This window comes from Phyllobates terribilis, unplaced genomic scaffold (genome assembly GCF_046119375.1).
Source record: "Phyllobates terribilis strain yellow unplaced genomic scaffold, ASM4611937v1 Scaffold_2__4_contigs__length_985480577, whole genome shotgun sequence".
In the NCBI taxonomy this organism is placed as follows: Eukaryota; Metazoa; Chordata; class Amphibia; order Anura; family Dendrobatidae; genus Phyllobates; species Phyllobates terribilis.
Window position 1 is genome coordinate 402,003,305 of NW_027362762.1, and position 20,301 is coordinate 402,023,605.

Here is a 20,301-nt window from a genome sequence, read left to right on the forward strand (position 1 = left end):
ATCAGGTTTTTGCCACCTAATCTGAGAGCAGCATAATGTAGGGTTAGAGGCACTGATTCCAGTAATGTGTCACTTACTGGGCTGCTTAGTGTTGTTTTGATAAAATCATTGATTTGTCAGAAGGTAATTATCACTAGATGACTAGTAAGTTCTGTAGGACCCCACCCCCATCACTGATCAGTAGATTTGTGTGTACACAGAAAGCTGCCAATCAGTGGTGTGGGTGGGGCTATACAGAGCGCAGCATTCAGAGAGCTGCTAGATCTGCAGCAGATAAAACGGTGATTTTCTCAAAATGACAACAAGCAGCTGAAAAAGTGACACATCGCTGGAATCAGGGTATCTGCCCCAATATTGTGCTGCTCTCAAATGGGGCAGCACAATTAATATTGTGCCAAATTAATTTCCCGTGAACTATCACATGATCTATCACAGGGGATCATGTGACATGTCACGTGATAAATCAGGTGTGTGTGTGTGGGGGGGGGGCGCCTTCTAAACTGCCCGGGGCCCTTGCTACTCTTAATCCACCCCTGCAACTATCATAAGTAGTGTTGAGCGATACCTTCCGATATCGGGAAATATCGGATCGGATTGGATCGGACCGATACCCAAAAAATATCGGATATGGCCGATTCCGATACCGGAAACCAATGCAAGTCAATGGGGCAGAAATATCGGAATGAAAATAAACCCTTTCTTTCCTTGTAGGTTAATTCTACATGAAGGAAAACAACTAAGAATAATGTAGAATGTATTACATGAAAAGCCGGCAATTCAGCAGCGGCATACACCGGTACCCGACAATTTACAACAGAAAGAATAGAACAACACACATAGATTAGATAGATAGAAACATGTCAGTCACATATATAAGAACAAACTAGAGAAAAAAACTTTGAATAAGGATCCACAAAATTATCGAAATAAAGACAAATTTTATTAATACATAATCAGATATCAAAAAAGGAAAGGGAATGAATTCATGATTGCAGGGAACAGGAATCGAATAAAATAACACAAAAGACATATTACAAATTGACAGGGGCACGAACCAGGAACATTGGTATCAAAAAGTGCAAGTGCTTTGGGGGACTGCAGGGGCTATAGGTAAATAGCCATCATTGTTGAAATGAATGTATACACATATATCACCTTCATATACATACATAGGTAGTAATATGAGTAGCCATCATTATTCCACTGAATGTATATACATATATCACTTTTATCACACCTATGTAAGCAATAGCAGGTATATCAAAAAAAGTACTACTTTTGAATCCCCTAAAGTGCATATGCGCAGTAAAACATAATGAACTACCAAAGGAGAAGCAAACATATAATAAATTCATAAACCGTCATGTATATCGCATGATCACTTACTCCTGAATGTATAGTGTTCCTTGCTCGCGCTCACCCCGACGCGCGTTTCGGCACGACTGCCTTCGTCAGGGGGTGGCGTCTAGGACGATAGGTGGGAGTTATAAAGGCCTTGTAGCCTATCAATTTGTGGGGGTATGTCCATCATGGACCAATAGAAGCAGAAGAGGTGTGGCGTGACGCATGGCCGTCACCGCCCCACCGCCGCAACCACGGCAACCGCGTCACGTGGTCAATGACGCCCCCATCACGTTAAAAATCACATGATCGGACGGCACGGAGCACGGAAAGACACGGTCGCAGAAGCCGCAGCGCCGGGTCGAGAGGCCATGCGTACCACCTCTCCTACAGGTATAACCATCCAATGAGTCCCAATTAGAAGATACTATCACTAGGAGAATTGTCCCTTTTATATTTAGTAGCCAATAACACAAATGGGTTTAGACAATCCAGATAAGCCTGGGTACAAATAATAAAGAGAGAAAAATAAGAAAAAGGAAAAAATAATAATAATATGGATAATATAGAAAAAATTATTAAGAAACGTGAAAGATGAAAGAGAAAATAGATAAAAAACAAAAAATAAAAAATAAATAAATAAAAAATAAACAAATAGAAAAAATATATATATATAATATAATATGAAAAATAATGAAAATAAAAATAATAAATAATAAATAAAAAATAATAGATAAAAAATAAATAAAAAATAAAGGGTAATGCCAAAAAAGAAAGGAAAAAAGAGAGAACAAGGTATAAATGAGTGCAATACCACACATAAAAAAACTATTTTTAAATTACAGATATTTCTAATAGTAGTAGAATACAAAAGAGTATTAATACTACTGATATCAAGGACCTAAACCAAATTTGATTGAAGAAAGGAACATCTTGTTGGGTTCATCATAGGACGGTGTCTTGTTCTTTGATGAAAAAATAAACGATCATACGCCAAAGAAAAAAAATACTGAAAAATAAACAGTGAAAGTTAGAAATATACCAAGAAAAAGTATCAAAATCCACAACCTACCTAGAACAAAAAGGGGGGAGGAACACAAGGAACACTATACATTCAGGAGTAAGTGATCATGCGATATACATGACGGTTTATGAATTTATTATATGTTTGCTTCTCCTTTGGTAGTTCATTATGTTTTACTGCGCATATGCACTTTAGGGGATTCAAAAGTAGTACTTTTTTGATATACCTGCTATTGCTTACATAGGTGTGATAAAAGTGATATATGTATATACATTCAGTGGAATAATGATGGCTACTTATATTACTACCTATGTATGTATATGAAGGTGATATATGTGTATACATTAATTTCAACAATGATGGCTATTTACCTATAGCCCCTGCAGTCCCCCAAAGCACTTGCACTTTTTGATACCAATGTTCCTGGTTCGTGCCCCTGTCAATTTGTAATATGTCTTTTGTGTTATTTTATTCGATTCCTGTTCCCTGCAATCATGGATTCATTCCCTTTCTTTTTTTGATATCTGATTATGTATTAATAAAATTTGTCTTTATTTCGATAATTTTGTGGATCCTTATTCGAAGTTTTTTTCTCTAGTTTGTTCTATATTTACTTTACTTCGGTGATCCTATACATAAATATATATTGGTCTATATTCGGGCAATGATGTTGTATTCATCTATGATCATTTCTACCCGGACATTTTTCTCTATCTTTATATTCACATATATAAGAAGTACAGTGATAGTGTTGATTACTATACTTGTCATTTAGTGTTAAAATAAAGGATTTATTAAAAAAAAAAAAAAGGGCGAGGGGTTCCCCGTAATTTTAGTCTCTAGCGGAGGTTAAGCAGACGGCTGGGGCAGATGTTTGAAGCCTGGGAAGGGGGTAATACCCCCGGAGCTTCCCAGGCTACTAATATCAGCCCCCAGCTGAATACCTAGCCTTTACTAGCTATTAATATGGGGGACCCCCAAAAAAATTTTAATAGCTAGCAAAGGCTAGGCAGACAGCTGTGGGCTGATATTAATAGCCCAGGAAGGGTGCCATGAATATTGGCCCCCTCCCAGGCTAGAAACACCAGCCGCCAGCCGCCCGAGAAATGGCGCATCCGTAGGATGCGCCAATTCTGGCACTTAGCCTTGCTCTTCCCACTGCCCTGTAGCAGTGGCAGTGGGGTAATAGGGCTGGGGTTGATGTCAGCTTATAATGCCAGCTGACATCAAGCCCAGGTTAGTAATGGAGAGGCGTCTATAAGACACCCCCATTACTAACCCCATAGTCAAAGTTTAAAAAAACACAACACCCAGAATAAAGTCCTTTAATTGAAATAAACACACAATTCCTTATTGTTCTAAATTAAACCATACTTACCATCACGCCCATTCCAGCTGAAGCCAATGTCTTCTGCAATAAAAGTAAAATAATAAAGCAACCTCATCCTTACCTTTCCATGGTCCCCGGGACGGCTCCAGCTCTGCTACATTCACATGACAGGCTGGATCGCAGCCGAAAGCTGCCATCCAGCTTGCCATGCCGCAGACACTGAGAAGCGCAGGCATGCTTGCGCTCCTCAGTGACTGGCTGTGACGGCATCCAGATGAGCCGAGTTCATGTCCAATGAACACAGCTCACCTCATGCACGTCACTGACAGCATGGGAGAATTCTCCTGCTCGTGCCGTGAGCGCAGGAGAATTCTCTCACACTCACGGCAAGCGCAGGAGAATTTTCCCACGCTGTCAGTGACGTGCATGAGTGAGCTGAGTTCAAGAGTAAACATTGGCAGTTGTCCAATGAATGAGCAAAGTGCTGCTCATTCATCGGGTGATTGGATTGTTTATGGCGGAACAAAAATAATTGTTCTCAGCATCACATCACCCGGTGTAAACAGGAGATATGCTGCTGATAACATGATACTGTATGGGGACAGATTGATCTACTAGTGATTGTTCTGTACTCATCATTCTTCTTCAGCCTGTGTAAAGAGGCCGGTATCAAGCGCAGAACGTCTTGTCAATTGCACTTGACTCGCCCCCTGGGCCGTGGGGCACTCGGATCCGGGCAATAGGGGAACGATGGGAGTAGTAGTGGCAACCCGGTTCCGTGGCTCAGGGTGGTCAGGCCACTGGTAGTCCGTTATGTGCTGATGATTATGTCCGACTACGCCACCCGTGGATTTGCGGTCATTAGGAACCGCCACTGCAAGGCAGACCGCTGGGGCTGATGATGTATGCAGCTGGGATGGTGTGACTCCCCACGGGAAGAGTGCGGCCCCAGGGCAGTGTAGTGGATGTTGGGAGTGATGGTAGTGAGAGTCCCAGTGCTGATAGTGCTGGAGGAGCAAGGAACACACAGACAACAGGTTGCAGTCCAGGGTCTTTACTAGAACAGGTAAATTGACCCACAAACAGTCCCAGCTAGGAGGGGACCTGGATGTCTGAGAGCAACGGGGAAATTGGCCCTGGTCAGGGTGAGGGTGTAGGCCTACCGTGCTTCTGTGCTCCTTCTGGCTATCTCCTCGTTATAGGGTAACAGCCCACGTTTCCGAGCTTTCCGTGTATTCTCGCCTGTATGGCCTGCGACGTGGGTTCCTTTCTGCTCCCAGCCTTGTACGGCTTTGCTGGTTCCTTCTGTTGTGGCAGGGCCTCCAGGCTTCTTAGGCCAAGGAATATACAGTCCCCTGCGGACTGGTTATCTGCTGGGGGATGTGGAATCCTCCCAGCCTCAGACACCAAAGTCTGGTAAATTAAGTCCGTTATCTGCCAAGACAGGCTCACTTCGCCTCTTGTCTCTGGCTTGTGGCTCTCCTCCTGCCACACTTCCTCTCAGGTGCAATACAACTTTCCCTCTCTGCTCTGGGACAAGTCTCAGTCCTGAGACAGGTCATCAAGTTCTCTCTAACCCTGCCCCCAGCACCAGCTTTTATAGGGGCAGCCTGCTCCCCCTACTGGCCTGAGACAGGAGGTACTGCATGCTAATGTTCCCCTGACTAGAGAACCTCCCCCTTGCTCTCAGACACAGCTTTATTACATTTTGTGGCATCCAGGCCAGGGTGACACATTCCCCCCTAGTGAAATTTAGTACTCCGGGACTAAACAATAAACAAAGACAATATGCATAACTATAAAACATTAATAGACAAACGACGCACAGATTGAGTTCTTAAGGTCACAGTGTGGCCTGTGACCGGGTGTCCATATCACCAACACAACGGGGAGCCTTAACCAGGTGGGGGTCTGTCCTACCCCAAGTCCTTTACAGTCTTAATTCATTCCTTGGTTAGGCTCCGCACGCAGTCCATACAAGGTCCCGGTTATAAAAAGTCCATAACCTTTGAGTCCTTACAGTAGCTGCAAGAAACTGAAACACAGAATTACCAAACATGCATGTAACTTTGCAAACGATTCAACATTTGGCAACAGGGTTATTTACAATTTTAGCGCGCTCTATATTTTCCAGCGAGCGGGTATCTGCCCCTTTGTGCTCCTGGTTGACCTCCTTAACCCACTGTCTGGTGGTGGACCAACCTGGCTTTCCCCACTAGCGTTAGGGGTACAGCTACCAGCTGGGTGTACAGGCAGGGCAGGCAGCTGTCTGCGGGGCCTTTGGCTTACCGCAGGCATGGCAGGCTCACTGTCAGCAGAGGGTTGACTCTCCTGGGCTGCTGGTACAGGCTCTTCTGCCTCTAGAACCGCTTGCTCCTCTTCACCTTCCGGCTCTGGTGTTGGTTGTTGCTGGGCCGGTTGCAGGAAATGCAGGACGGGTACCACTATGGCATCATTTATGCGAGTCCAGGACTGAGGGAACTCCCCGAGAACGGTGCTGATCATTTCTTCCTTGTCCTCTGCGGGTTCAAGGTCACTCTGATCCTCTTCTGCACTACGGAGTTGCTCGGGGCACCTTTTGAGGTGGTCTCTGGAGACGACACTAGTGGTTTCTCCTCCATCCTTGGTGATCACGCACACCTTCGGGTTGTCGTGATCAGACTGCAGTACGATGTAGGGTTCCCTTTCCCACTGGTCGTCCAACTTGTGAAGCCTTCTCTTTCGCTTCAGGACCTGCTCACCAGGTTCTAGGGGACCAGCACAGGCGTGTTGGTTGAAGAGTCTTTCTTGCTTCTCTCTCACCTGGGCCAGGCTCTTCTCCACACTCTCCTGTACCTTCTTGTACTGCAGTTGCCTTTCCGTATCCCAGTCCGCATCCGGGGAGGTGTCCTCAGGCGTCAGGACTCCCATCTCCAGGTCTACGGGCAGCTTACCTGGTCTGGCTCGCATCAGGTAGGCTGGGGTGCAGTTGGTAGCATTCACCGGGATATGATTGTATAAGTCTATCAGGTCCGGCAGTTTTTCTGGCCACAGGCTTCGTTCCTCCAGGGGCAACGTCTTCAGGAGATCAATAACTATATTGTTCATCTTCTCACACATCCCGTTGGTTTGTGGGTGGTAAGGCGTTGTCTGAATCTTCTTACAGCCATAGAGGTTGCAGAACTCCTGGAAGATTTCAGCCTCGAACGCTGGACCCTGGTCTGTCAGGACCTGTTCTGGATACCCGTGTGGACGGCAGAAGTATTGCTGGAAGGCTCTGGCCGCTGTTTGGGCTGTCAAGTCTTTTACCGGGACCACCACGAGAAAACGGGAATAGTGGTCCACGATTGTCAGGGCATAGATGTATCCTGACCGGCTGGGAGCCAATTTGACATGGTCCAGAGCTACCAGCTCAAGAGGCTGCGTGGTGACGATGGGCCTCAAGGGTGTCTTCTGGCTGGCACGGTCCTTCCTCCTTAGGTGACAAGGGCCACAGTCTCTGCACCATTTTTCTACAGCTCCTCTCATGCCGACCCAAAAGAACCTTCCTCTTAGCAGGAACTCCAGTTTCTTCCAACCGAAGTGCCTCGCTCTGTCATGGTAAGCCCCCAGGACCATAGCTGCATCCCGCCTTGGGACCACGACTTGCCAGGTCAGCTCGAGCGTCCGGTGGTTGACAATCCTTCTGCACAACTTGCCTTCATAGAGGAACAGCTTGCTCTCCTCTTTCCATAGCTGCTTGGCTTCCTCTGGGGCGTCCGGATCCATGCGGGCGTCTTCCTGGGTCAGCAGATCTTTCACCAGGCGGATGGCAGGGTCACTATCTTGGGTCTCGGCCCAGCTGTGGTGAGGTAGGGGATTGATCATCACGGTTGTTAGATCCTCCTCCTTCACGCGGTGGGAGTATTGAGTGGCTCCATACCGGTGAAACGCGGGGAGTTCTACTTCCTCCAGCTCTTCTGGGTCTTCGTCACCTTCAGGTAAGTGAGGCATTCTCGATAGGGCATCCGCGTTGGCATTGGTTTTGCCGGTACTTGATCACGAAGTCATAGTTGGAGAGACGGGCCATCGACCGCTGTTCCAGGGCACCCAGTCTTGCATTGTCCAGGTGTGTCAACGGGTTGTTGTCCGTGTACACGGTGAACTTTGCGGAGGCCAGGTAATGCTTGAAGCGTTCCGTCATGGCCCACACCACCGCCAAGAATTCTAGCTTGAAGGAGCTGTAATTCTCCGGGTTCCTCTCGGTGGGCCTCAGCTTCCGGCTGGCGTACGCAATCATCCTTTCTCTGCCCTGTTGGTTTTGGGACAGTACGGCTCCCAGTCCCACATTGCTGGCGTCTGTGTGGAGAATAAAAGGCTGGCCATAATCAGGGTAGGCCAGGATCTCATCCCCTGTGAGGGCCATCTTTAGCTGGCGGAAGGACTCCTCTTCCGGTTTATCCCACTTGAAGGGTGGCTTTTGACTTCTGGACTTAGACTGTCCGATCAGGAGGTCCTGCATAGGAGCTGCCATCTTGGTGAACCTGGGGATGAACCTTCGGTAGTAGCCTACCAACCCGAGAAACTGTCTCACCTCTTTGATGTTCAAGGGGCTTGGCCAGCTCTTGATTGCCGTGACCTTGTCAGGGTCGGGAGCTACTCCTTCCGCACTTACCACGTGCCCTAGGTACTGGACCTTTGGTTTCAGCAGGTGACACTTCGATGGTTTCACCTTCAGGCCATAGCCTGCCAGGGCTTCGAACACCTCAGCCAGGTGTTTGAGATGGTCCTCGTAGGTCTTCGAATAGACAATCACGTCGTCCAGGTAAAGGAGGACCGTCTCGAAGTTTCGGTGCCCTAGACAGCATTCCATCAGCCGCTGGAAGGTCCCTGGTGCGTTGCAGAGCCCGAAAGGCATATAGTTGAATTCGCTCAGTCCCATCGGGGTGGTGAAGGCGGTCTTCTCCTTGTCAGCCTCTGCCACAGGAACCTGCCAGTACCCGCTAGTAAGGTCCAAAGTAGAAAAGAAGTTAGCTGATTTTAGTGCGGCTAAAGACTCCTCTATTCTAGGCAGCGGATATGCGTCTTTGTGGGTGATACGGTTGATTTGTCTATAGTCCATTCTCATGGTGCCGTCTTTCTTTTTCACCAGAACCAAGGGGGCTGCCCAGGGGCTACAGCTATCTCTAATGACCCCAGCTTCTTTCATTTCCCGCAGCATACCCTTGGCGTTCTGATAATGTGCAGGGGGTACAGGCCTGTGTCTCTCTTTTATTGGTGGGTGGCTCCCTGTGGGGATATGGTGTTCTATCCCTTTTACTCTGCCGAAGTCTAGTGGGTGCTTACTAAAAATTCTCTCGTACTCCTGGACCACCCGGTAGACTCCTTGTTTTTGGTGCAGGGGAGTGGAGTCAGCACCCACATGGAGTTTCTGGCACCAGTCCTCCTTTTGTTTCTGGGAGCCATTACCCTCCGCCTGTGGAGATGGAGGCAAGGGTTCCACGGCCCTGATAGCTTTGTGTTCGACAACAAACAGTTTGGCGAGTGTAGCGTACCTGGGTAAGTGTACCTCCCTCTCCCCAATGTTGAGGATGCGGACGGGCACACTCCCATGACGGACATCAACCACCCCCCGGGCTGTCAAAATGGTGGGCCTGCTGTCTGAGTACACGGGTTCTACCATGGCTTGGTAGTCTCTACTTCTCAACCCGATTGCAGTCCGACACCAGATCATCATTTCACTTTTGGGAGGCATGGAAATGGGGAATGGGTCACTCAGTCTTACGCTACCGATCTCACCACCAGACAGTTCTACCTGTTGCCGTCTCATCAGGTTTTTTTTCTCTTTGTTGAGGACTCTTTGTTGGCTGGAGCTAGCATTCACCGCCACTTGTTGTAGAATTACAATTACCTCTGAAAGACAATTTTCAATTACGTTAGTACCCACAGTTATTTTAGGGTGACTTTCACGACGGTCAATGTCCACAATAATTACTCCCTGTGCCGGTAGTTCAACTTTACCAATTTTAATGGTCATCTCCTTGAACCCCATCTGCGGCACGGGTAAGCCATTACTGGCGATGATGCTCAAGTTACTGTCTGGATACCGTGTGATATCAGCATCAGTCCAATACTGCTTAAAAAGTACATAAGGGATAGTGGTTACTTGCGACCCAGTATCCAGCAAGGCGCTCATGGGGATACCGTCCAGCACCACGGGTAAAACCGGGCGCCCTCCAACGTACTTATCACGCCAATTATAAGGGCCTGGTGATCTTATGCCTGGGGGTTGGCCCTCTGCCCCAGGTTGGACCCGTTTAAATTATAGTACCTGGAAATGTGTCCGGGCTGGTTGCATCGACGGCAAATGGGCTGTCCATCCTCTGCGTAGCGGTCTGTGGGCCTCCCTCGGAACGACGGGATCCTCCTCTATCAACGCCACGGGACATCCTCCGGACTTGAAGCCAACTCGATGGGTCTTGACGGGTCCACTCGCAACGCCTGGATGGTCCTGGTCAACGCCGCGACGCTCCTGGTAAGCTCCTGGACTTGGTGGTGCAGGTCTTTCGACGGGGCTTGGTTCAGGGCCTGTGCATCAGCCCCCACGGGGTCCATAGAGGAAGGCGCCGCCTCCTGGTGGTAGGTGAGAGCAGGGCGCCGGGGGTTTATAGCGCCACTGGTTGCAGATTCACGGAGCACCCTTATGGCCCTGTCCTTAAATTGGGCAAAGGTCAGGTCGGGGTTCTGAAAGAACATGAGGCGCAGTTGGGCCCTGTGGGCGCTAGACAGCAGACCTTCTATGAATTGTTCTGTTAGCAGCTTATCCGTTTCCTGCACACTGCCAGGGTCAGTTTGTTGAATAGCCCTCAAGGCTTCCTGCAGATTTAGGGCATAGTCTCTGATGCTGTCCTGTGCCCGCTGCTTACATCCATAGAACCTCATTTTAATCTCAGCGGAGGTACGTGTGTGAAAGGTACCCCGCAGCCGGGCCAGAATACCCTTCACAGTCCTTTTCTCCTCAGTGGGCCATGATTTTACCTCCCTTTGGGCTGCGCCAGTTAACTGCCCTGTTAGTATGCTGACCTTCTGTTCCTCTGTCAGGGGGTAGACTTGGAACAAACTGTACAGCCTTTCCTTAAAGTCAGTTAGGGCATGGGGCTCCCCTGAGTACTTGGGCAGCCAGGCCGCTCCAGAGATGTAGGGCAGGGAAAAGGGCATCACCGCTGCTGCAGCTGCGTTGGTGGTAGTGGGCGCCAGGGCCGGCGTCAGCACCCGGTGTACCCGGGCAAGTGCCGGGGCCCTGGAAAATCAGAGGGGCCCAGCCGCCCACTCACTGTCGGGGCCCGGGCCCACACACCCACCCGCCCACTGACTGTCAGGGCCGGGCTCACACACCCACCCGCCCACTCACTGTCGGGGCCGGGCCCACACACCCACCCGCCCACTCACTGTCGGGGCCGGGCCCACACATCCACCCGCCCACTCACTGTCGGGGCCCTGGCCGCTTCCTCGGCACCTGTTCAGGGACGCAGGCGCTGCTTGATTGCCGGCACTTCCCCCAGACATGGCCGCGCGCTGTCCGGCTGTGTCTGCTAGTAATGATACGGCAGGGTCGACGGCGCTGCACCTTTAATTTTGCTTGTGTGTCGCTCCTGCCGCGTCATTACTAGCAGACACAGCCGCACAGCGCGCGGCCATGTCTGGGGGGAGTGCCGGCAATCAAACACCGTCGGAGCGGAGGTCCTGCACAGATGGGCGGGAGGGGCCCGGACCCGACCGCAAGTGGGCCCCTCTGATGTTCCAGGGCCATGAAGTCTGTGACACGCCGGGGGCCCTGCACTGCCCCATACCTGAGGAGCTGCTGGACAGGACACTGGACCGGGGACAGGTGAGTGAGGCTTCCCCAATCCCCATATTAAAAATATTAGTAATGGGTCTGTGTGAGTGCATGTATGTGAATGTCAGTGTATATGACTGTGTATATATATTTGTCTGTTTTATCTATGTGTATGTCTGTATGTGTACATGTCTGCGTACCGTGTGTGCGCACGCATATGTCTGCGCACCGTGTGTGTGCGTGCATATGTCTGCGTACCGTGTGTGTGCGTGCATATGTCTGCGTACCGTGTGTGTGCGTGCATATGTCTGCGTACCGTGTGTGTGCGTGCATATGTCTGCGTACCGTGTGTGCGCGCACGCATGTCTGCGTACCGTGTGTGCGCGCACTCATGTCTGCGTACCGTGTGTGCGCGCGCATATGTCTGCGTACCGTGTGTGCGCGCGCATATGTCTGCGTACCGTGTGTGCGCGCGCATATGTCTGCGTACCGTGTGTGTGCGCGCGCATATGTCTGCGTACCGTGTGTGCGCGCGCATATGTCTGCGTACCGTGTGTGCGCGCGCATATGTCTGCGTACCGTGTGTGAGTGCGCATATGTCTGCGTATGTGAAGGATGAGGGGGCAGGCTGGGCCATGTGTAATAAATAAATATATATATATATATATATTTCTCCGCCGTATCTGTGCATCATGAATCGTGTATGTGTTAAAAGGGCCCACTGAGACTCTTTCGCCCGGGGCCCAGAAAAACCTGGAGCCGGCCCTGGTGGGCGCCTCTGTGTCCGACATCTTCCTCCCCCCTAGTTAAGCGTGGCCTACCTTCCGACGATCCTCTTCTGTAGGCCGCGGCTCCGCTGCTGCTGCTCTGGACGAGGACCTTGCGTCGCGTCCTGATGACGTCAGCGTCGCTCTCTCTGCCTTCCAGGACCTTGCGCAGCGTCGGTGCGTGGGGCGGAGCTTCGGATCTCGCGCTGTTTGGACGTCCACGCCCCTCTTCCTCCCGCGCGGCGTCCTGAAGATGGCGTCCGATGGCGGGAAAACGGCTGAAGATGGCGGGAACCAATGGAAGATGGCGGGAGACGGCTGGAAATGGCGGGAAACGGCTACGGATGGCGGGAAACCTCTTTTCAGGTAAGTGCAAAGTCTCTTTCAGGCACGCAATACCCGTTTGTGGCGGGTTGGTTGCAATCCTGCCGACTACGCCAAAGCTGACTCGCCCCCTGGGCCATGGGGCACTCGGATCCGGGCAATAGGGGAACGATGGGAGTAGTAGTGGCAACCCGGTTCCGTGGCTCATGGTGGTCAGGCCAGTGGTAGTCCGTTATGAGGTGATGATTATGTCCGACTACGCCACCCGTGGATTTGCGGTCATTAGGAACCGCCACTGCAAGGCAGACCGCTGGGGCTGATGATGTATGCAGCTGGGATGGTGTGACTCCCCACGGGAAGAGTGCGGCCCCAGGGCAGTGTAGTGGATGTTGGGAGTGATGGTAGTGAGAGTCCCAGTGCTGATAGTGCTGGAGGAGCAAGGAGCACGCAGACAACAGGTTGCAGTCCAGGGTCTTTACTAGAACAGGTAAATTGACCCACAAACAGTCCCAGCTAGGAGGGGACCTGGATGTCTGAGAGCAACGGGGAAATTGGCCCTGGTCAGGGTGAGGGTGTAGGCCTACCGTGCTTTCTGTGCTCCTTCTGGCTATCTCCTCGTTATAGGGTAACAGCCCACGTTTCCGAGCTTTCCGTGTATTCTCGCCTGTATGGCCTGCGACGTGGGTTCCTTTCTGCTCCCAGCCTTGTACGGCTTTGCTGGTCCCTTCTGTTGTGGCAGGGCCTCCAGGCTTCTTAGGCCAAGGAATATACAGTCCCCTGCGGACTGGTTATCTGCTGGGGGATGTGGAATCCTCCCAGCCTCAGACACCAAAGTCTGGTAAATTAAGTCCGTTATCTGCCAAGACAGGCTCACTTCGCCTCTTGTCTCTGGCTTGTGGCTCTCCTCCTGCCACACTTCCTCTCAGGTGCAATACAACTTTCCCTCTCTGCTCTGGGACAAGTCTCAGTCCTGAGACAGGTCATCAAGTTCTCTCTAACCCTGCCCCCAGCACCAGCTTTTATAGGGGCAGCCTGCTCCCCCTACTGGCCTGAGACAGGAGGTACTGCATGCTAATGTTCCCCTGACTAGAGAACCTCCCCCTTGCTCTCAGACACAGCTTTATTACATTTTGTGGCATCCAGGCCAGGGTGACACACACTCGTTTAACGGCCTGAACTCAGCGCATGTAAATGCAACTGAAATGTTTCTGTGTGATGGTGCAATATATGAGCATTGGGGACCCCACCTTAAACTTTTGCCTAGGGCCCCACTTTGTCTAAAACCGGCCCTGGATATGAGATAGATGGATAGCTAGATATACGCAAGATATATAATTAGTGCTTTGCGTGTGTAGTTTAGTGTACATGTATTAAGCTAATAAATAAAGGCTTGCACTGTTAGTTGTTTTTTTTTGCATGTCGTGTTGCTTCATTTTCTCTATTTAGATAGATATCTGGGAGATATATAATTAGTGCCATGCGTATGTAGTTTAGTGTACATGTATTAAGCTAACAAATAAATAAATAAATGAAAAAAATGACGTGGGGTCCCCACTATTTTTGATAACCAGCAAAGGTAAATCAGACACCTGTGGACTTATATTATCAGGCTGGGAAGATTTCTGGTTACTGGGCCCTTCTAAGCCTAAAAATACCAGCTCACAGTTGCCTCAGAATTGGCGCATCCATTAGCTGCGCCAATTGTGGTGCCTTGCCCGGCTCTTCCCGATTGCCCTGGTGCAGTGGCAATCGGGATAATTGGAGTAGTGGTATTTTTAGGCTCGGAAAGGCCCAAAGCCATGGACCTTCCCAGCCTGATAATATCAGCCCGCAGCTGTCTGCTTTACCTCTGCTGTTTATCAAAAATATGGGGGACCCCACTTCATTTTTTTCATTTATTTATTTGTTAGCTTAATACATCTACACTAAACTACACACGCACGGCACTAATTATATATCTCCCTGGATATCTGTCTAAATAGAGAAAAATGAAGCAACACAACATGAAATTTTTAAAAAAAAACCTAACGATGCAATCATCCTGGACCATCAATCCCATAATCCATTAGGTATATACAGATAAAAAGAGGCAGCACTCAATTACTAAGCAAAAATGTTAGCTTATTAATGGAGTGTGTAGCGCCGATGTCCCTCAACGCTTCCTTCCTTCCCCTGCAGGAACGCCGACTCACTCACCGCCACAGCCCCTGTCATACACTTCCTCCTCCTGCTGCTGTCCGGGGTCTGCACACGGTTCGTAGATCCCCAGGCTCTGTCCTTAGGGCACATGCTCCCGCTTTCTTAAAGGGGTAGCACGTGCCGTCCTAAAGTGTCCCTAGGCAATGGCTGGGAGACACTTATTATTTAAGGAACCTCCACCTGTTGGGAGGTGCCTGAGCAACATGTTCACTTTGTTAGTTGCATGCTTGCTAGTCCCCTGTTCTAGTTTATCTTCCAGTACCTGCCTGTACCAATCTGTACCTGACTGTGCCTGCATGTATATTAGCCATACCTGCCTGCACCTGTCGTGCCCACCTGTATAACAGCCATATCTGCCAGCACCTGCCTGTATATCAGCTGTACCTGCCAGCACTTGCCAGTGCCTATCTTTATAACAGCCGTACTTGCCTGTATTTGCCGTTCCCACCTATATAACAGCTCTACTTGCCTGCACCTGCCGTGCCCACCTGTATAACAGCCGTTCCTGCCTGTATATCAGCCGTACCTTCCAGCACTTGCCACTGCCTACCTGTATAACATCCGTACCTGCCTGCACCTTCCGTGTCCACCTGTATATCAGCTGTACCTGCCTGCACCTGCCATCGCCTGCCTGTATAGCTGTCGCTTCTGTGTTTCTGCTGTGCCTACTTGTACCAGCTGAACTTTCCCTTCTAGGCTGTTCCATCTTCCTGCCCCTTGGGCGTCAGCAGCGGTGCGTTTGAGGTCTGTCCTGGTGTAGCATATGGTGTCCATCTGGAGCCAAGTCTAACCCCATCATCAGGAGCTCTAGTGAAGAGTCAGGTGTTCACCTAGTTACACCCCTTCACGCTCTCCTCAGACCATGGCACAGTGGTTCCACCACCACTCCCGTTACAGAGTGCTGCATCTTTTACTATCTGTCTGTCTCTATCTTTGCACATCTAAACATCTGTAATTTCTATTCTGCAGTCTATTCCGGTGCGTGTCACATGGACGGCACAGGGATGTCACACTGTATGTGCAGGATGTATTGACATCCGTGCTGCCGTAAGAAAAATAACATGTCTAAGTGTGGGTCACACAGACATGTGCGCAGCTCCACAGAATATAATGTGTGCGCATGTGTACATATCTACAGTACTTGTGGAAACTCATCACACGTACCGGAGACACTGACGTGTGAAGGGGGCCTAACCTAGCGCTATACATAATAGAGGTAATAAAAAACGGCTCTATATAATACAGGACTGCACTGTGCATAACAAAAGGGAATGTTATGTAATAAGGGACAGCGCAATATATAACAACAGGGGATGCTGTATAATATGTGACGGATCGCTCAGTGTACATCGTTTTTTGTGATCTGTTTAAACAGGATATTAAACGACTGCTAATTGGCAATGGTGTACCGATTGGTGGTTGTTTAGTGCCGCCGGTCAATCCGTGCAAATGAACCTCTAAATACAGAATAATACTTACATCCAGTAACTTACTGCTGACGTCTCATCTTATTACAGATTTTTTCCTCTTCTTCTTGTCAGATCTCCATGTCAATGTCATAACGCTGTGACTTTGTCACTGCAGTTTGCCTCACTGATCACCGTGCCCCTGAAAATAAAAAAGATCTCATATATATTCACGTTTCCTGAATAAGAGATCCCCCACCTTGCGCAACTGAATACAGACATGCACCCACAATTAATATATAATTAGCTATTATGCAACCCACCATTCCAAATATAGATTGAGAAGGCAACGGGAGATCCCCTTTCGCCTGTCAGCGGAGCGCAGCCAATGGTGGAGCACAAAATATTATGAGATTGCCCTCATTATAATCCGCCTGTAAATTCTTCACCTCATAGCAAAATATAACCAAAGTCCTGGATAATCCCCTCAAGTTTTTATGGTACTTTTGAAGCCAAACACAAAAGTGAAACCAAAATAAAGGAAAATTATGAATAAACATTTGATACCGTATGTCCTTTTTATATGCAACCCTATATTTGGCACAAAACTCAGTACTGATTTATGGTTCTGGTGCACCGGCAGGCAAACATGCAACAAATTTCCAAAGAGGCCATTCCTACCACCTGGTGGGTGTCAGGAAGCGGTTGTCATGAAAATTTCTCTGCTCATATTTTTATGAATAATTACAATAATGAACAATGTTTATTTGAATTTCCCTCTGGTCTGGGGGCAGATTATTCTCAATATCTAGGATGCACCATTTACTGCAGGGATGTCGGTGCAGTTGTTTCCTGCTGGATAAGGTGCCAAGTATCTTCTGTCCAGTTGTTATTTTAGGCTGGAGCTGAGCACAGACTTTTCCTGAGTAACAGATTTAATGACATAACCAATATGTTTAACACAGGAGTGACATGCATTGCCTGTAAATGAGACTACAAGTTCTCTCCTACACAAGTTATTGGGAGAGCTACAGTGCCAAGCCTGGCCATTACACAATATACCGAGCTGTGCTACATCTGGTGCTCTGTAGACCCTTCAAGTCAGCTAATAGGTGGCGGTGGGGGTCACAGAAGTGTCCCCTTCAACAATATAACAATAGCTAAGTAATTTAAAAAGCTGAAAAACTCATTTAAGATATTGATTTTCTATTGGCCTTATAAGCACTGACCTGAAGGTGTCCAGAATCACTTGTGCATACAGTTAGCGTCTAATCCTGGCCTAATTCAGCCTTTATGCTCATCTCATACTGAATTGGCAAGCCTCTATTAGCACCATTGGATCGCACACAGCTCAGGCCAGCTGCACGATGATACCACTGGCCTGAGCTGTCAATCAATCAATCAATCAATCAGGAGTGCATGCCTGCCAGCAATCAGGGCGTTAGGAGGCTGGAAAGCAGTGCACTGCAGATTCGCCATGTTGGGATAACCACTTTAATTGAGTAATGTATATCTGTAGTTGGTATTGCAAGGTATTCTTTTGCTTGCACCATTGTGTGGAGTTTTTTGCTGGTCCCGTTACGTGCAGTTTTTTGCTTGTCCCATTGTGTGCAGTCTTTTGCTTGTCACGTTGTGTGCAGTCTTTAGCTCTGATTGCGACATACAGTGGCATGTAAAAGTTTGTGCACCCATAGTCAAAATTACTGTTATTGCGAACAGTTAAGCAAGTTGAAGATGATGATCTCTAAAAGGCCTAAAATTAAAGATGACACATTTCCTTTAATTAAAGATGACACATTTCCTTTGTATTTTAGGTAAAGCATATATATATATATATATATATATATATATATATATATATATATATATATAACATTTTAAAAATTACAAAAAGGAAAATGGGCCAATGCAAAAGTTTGGGCACCCTACATGGCTAGTACCTAGTAGCGCCCCCTTTTGAAAATATCACAGCTTGTAAATGTTTTTTGTAGCCAGACAAGAGTCTGTCAGTTCTTGTTTGAGGGATTTTCATCCATTTTTCCCTGGAAAATTCTTCCAGTTCTGTGAGATTCCTGGGTCGTCTTACATGCACTGCTATTTTGATGTCTAGCCACAGATTTTCAGGGGACTGTGAGGGTCATTGTAAAACCTCCAACTTGCGCCTTTTGAGGTAGTCTATTGTGGATTTTGACTTGTGTTTAGGATCATTACCATTTGTAGAAGCCATCCTCTTTTCAACTTCAGCTTTTTTACAGATGGTGTTAGGTTTGCATCAAGAATTTGTTGAAATTTCTTTGAATTCATTCTTCCCTCTACTCATGAAATGTTCCCCATGCCATTGTCTGCAACACAACCCCAAAGCATGATTGATCCACCTCCAAGCTTAATGTCTGGAGAGATGTTCTTTTCCTGAAATTCTGTGCCCTTGTTTCTCCACACATACCTTTGATCATTGTGGCCAAAGAGTTCTATTTTAACCTCATCGGTCCACAGGACTTGTTTCCAAAATGCATAAGGCTTGTTTAGATGTTCTTTTGCATACTTCTGATGCTGAATTTTCTGGTGAGGACGCAGGAGAGGTTTTCTTCAGATGACTCTTCCATGAAGGCCATATTTGTGCAGGTGTCTCTGAACAGTAGAACAATATACCACAACTCCAGAGTCTGCTAAATCTTTCTGAAGGTCTTTTGTAGTCAAGCGGGGGTTCTGATTTGCATCTCTAGCAAGCCTATGAGCAGCGCTCACTGAAATTTTGCTTGGTCTTCCAAAACTTATCTTGACCTCCACTGTTCCGGTTAACTGTCATTTCTTAATTACATTTCAAAGTGAAGAAAGGGCAACTTGAAAACGCTTTGCTATCTTCTTATAGCCTTCGGCTTTGTGGGCCGCCACCATTTTCAATTTCAGAGTGCTAGGCAGCTGCTTAGAAGAACCCGTAGCTGCTTATTTTTGGCACAAGGTTAGAGGAGGCTGGATTCTTATAATGCTGGGAAATCTGCATCACCTGGCCTTTCCTAACGATGATATTGAACAAGCCATAACCCTAACAGGCTAATTAAGGTCTGAAACCTTGGTCAAAGTTATTCTGAGCAAACAAATCTCCAAGGGTGCCCAAACTTTTGCATCGGACTATTTTGTTTTTGTATTTTTTAAAATGTAAAAGATGAAAAAGTATATAGATATTTTTTACTAAAATACAAAGGAAATATGGCATCTTCAAGTATAAGCCTTTTAGAGATCATTTCATTTTCAACTTGTTTAACTGTTCACAATAACAGTAATTTTGACCAGGGGTGCTCAAACTTTTACATGCTACTGTATAAAGTGTAAAACAGTGGAGATCTGAAGTTTCCCTGATGCCCTAGAGCAGAAAAGTGGTTATGTTAATAAAGCTATTATCCTGCTCATCTGTAGATCTCTCACATAGTCAGCGGTAGTCCAAAGTTCCAAAGTGAACTTTATAGTCTTTACCTGGAAGAGTATACAAATGTAGTAGGTGATGCTTTAACACTGGCATGAATTCTGAAACCTTCCAGACAAAGTGTTTCTCAATCTGATGCTGAGGTTTGGCATGAGATCTATGAGTATGCCGCCTCTAAAGTGTGCCTGTTTTAAAGAAAAAACAATATAGGGCAGGGGTGTGTAAAATAATCAGTATATTAATTCTTAATTGCCAAATTTGCCCTGAAAAGCCTCAAGGACCAGTCATGGTCTTTATTGTCACCTAGTTTTCCGCCTCCACAAGGGAAGTATATCACAACACTGCCTCACCTAATGAAGAATTAAACCAGGGACAGCTCGGCCCACGGCCAGTAATATGAGAGATTAAGAAAAGCAGTTTTGTGCATAATTGTGCAGTTATACCTTCCGGGGTCTTAGTCCGGTGCCGCACGCTATGTCCCGCATATAACAATAAAGGACGGATTTGTTTTAAGAGGACTTGGTGAGTGCTACCTTTATCTCTGCTCTGTTTTTGAAATCATTTTCTGTATAATTGGAGGTACTCTTTACTAATTCAGCCTTTTGAGAAAAAGAAGGAACGTTTGCAGTATAGTTTTAGACAATTTTACAGTTTATTGTTAAGTAACAGACATGTTCTTGAGTAAGTTGAGTCA

At 47.6% G+C, this 20,301-nt stretch overlaps 1 long non-coding RNA gene across 1 annotated transcript in view; it reads right to left on the reverse strand.

The window, feature by feature from the left end:
* Positions 1-4,795: 4,795 nt before the first annotated feature.
* Positions 4,796-20,301, reverse strand: part of LOC141212498 (uncharacterized) — a 36,863-nt gene continuing 21,357 nt past the window's right edge. The window contains exons 2-3 of the long non-coding RNA XR_012282254.1: positions 16,260-16,388; positions 4,796-5,730 (exon numbers count right to left, since the gene is read on the reverse strand). This is a non-coding gene — a long non-coding RNA (uncharacterized lncRNA). The remainder of the gene's footprint in view (positions 5,731-16,259; positions 16,389-20,301) is intronic.